We start from the raw sequence: 1,639 nt of genomic DNA, 5'->3' as shown, positions 1-1,639 counted from the left end.
GACACCCAGGGCCCTGTGGTCGCCTTCCATTCCCCGCGGCAGCCAGCCCTCCCGCCGCACCGAGGACACGCTTCCACCCGTGCTGCACCCCAAAGCCTGGGAGCCCCCACGCTCCCCAGCGCCGACAAACCCGAAACCGCTCCAGCCCAAACCACAGCCACGGGATTTAAGCCCAATTAAAAACCGCTTCGACTGCAAAGAAATGCCGGGACCAGCGCCTGCAGCGAGGCCTTTGCACTGGCCACAGAGTGCCAGCCCGGCAGAGCCAGCACACCGGGATGGCGTGCAACCAGAGCAGGGGCGGCCCGGAGAAACCCGCAAGGAGGAGATAATTTTAGTACAAGTGTTTATTGTCTTTTCCCCAAAGGGCTCATACAAATCAGGCCGGACTCCAGTTCCTAGACGGAGTCCTAATGAGGTTAGTTCACATGCGTTTAAAAACAGCTCTTCTACCAGTACCGTTATATCGAAATGTTAAAAGCCAGGGGGAAAAAAAAAAAATAAATCAAATCCCCTGGAAGTTTCCAACAGCAAGTGATGCTAGTCACACGTAACACGGACAGACGGCGTTAGGGGACGAAGGGATATGTACACGTTATCTTTAAAAGACACAGTGAGTCACTGCTATCAAGTAAGACCGCCCCGGCTCGCCCAAGGGGACAGCCTGGCCACCCCGGGGGTCTGCCCGGCTGCAGCGCTGTTAGCCAAAGCAGGGAGGAAGGGGTGGGTAACCACCAGCAGCAGCACAGGAGGCGGCTGCTAACTGCAATCGGACAGGGAAAGCCTGGCATGGGTCCATGCCCTCCCCTCCGCGGGACCGCATCCTGCCCCAGAAACACCTGAGTAGTCCCTAACCCTTTCCCAGGGGATTCGTGGTTACCCCAGGGCTGTCCTGCAGAAGGAGGGGAGCCTGCCCCAGCCCACACTGCCTGCCCTGGGGAGCCAAATCGCCAAAAAGAGCCTACAAACCAGCCAAAAACCTGCTACCAACATGCACTGCAAGTAAAACCACCACGCTGGGACAGAGGCAGCGAGTCAAACCACGCCTCCGCCCTGCAAAGAACTCATAAAACCCAGAAGCAAAGCAAAGGAAAACCAGCAAGAGCCAAAACATCCCTAATTCTACAGCCTCCGAACCTGGGGTGGCTCTGGCTGGGAACGGGGGGCAGCGAGGGGGGCATGGGGAGCCAGCTCTGCCCACTCGGAGCAGAACCGTGGCAGAGGGGAGCAGCCAGTGTCACCGTCGGGGGGTGGCAAAGCCTCCGCGGGTGCCGGGAAGGGGCTGGGATCACTAGTGGTTGGTACTGCATTGCTACGGGAGCGAAGGAGCCGCTGCCTCGGACCCCTCCCCGGGGGGCAGCCCGTGGTCCCAGGCTTGGCGCTCCAGGCAGAGGGAGCTGGAGAAGGCTCCTCTCCGTGGTGTAAAACATCCCCGAGCTGGCGCAGATGGGAAGGGAAAGGAGAAGCCAACGCAGGGGCATGAAGCATCTCCGGTCTCCCCGGCGCACCAGGAGCCCGGCTGCGGCACTGCCCCGCTGCCGGCTGGCGTTTGGCCCCGGAGTTGCTGTCAGCCGTAAGGCAGGAAGACTTGAGACCGAGCAGAAGAGGAGGGCATGCAGAGCACACGGGGGGCACGGGG

The 1,639-nt window shown here is 60.6% G+C and overlaps 1 protein-coding gene across 1 annotated transcript in view; it reads right to left on the bottom strand.

Annotated features, from left to right (window-relative positions):
- Positions 1–1,639, bottom strand: part of DNAI2 (dynein axonemal intermediate chain 2) — a 10,362-nt gene that overhangs the window by 7,697 nt on the left and 1,026 nt on the right. The gene's annotated exons all lie outside the window — the stretch shown is intronic.

This window comes from Egretta garzetta, unplaced genomic scaffold, assembly GCF_000687185.1.
Source record: "Egretta garzetta isolate BGI_Z169 unplaced genomic scaffold, ASM68718v1 scaffold780, whole genome shotgun sequence".
In the NCBI taxonomy this organism is placed as follows: domain Eukaryota; kingdom Metazoa; phylum Chordata; class Aves; order Pelecaniformes; family Ardeidae; genus Egretta; species Egretta garzetta.
Note: the sequence above shows the minus strand (reverse complement) of the source record. Positions and strands in the feature narration are given on the sequence as shown.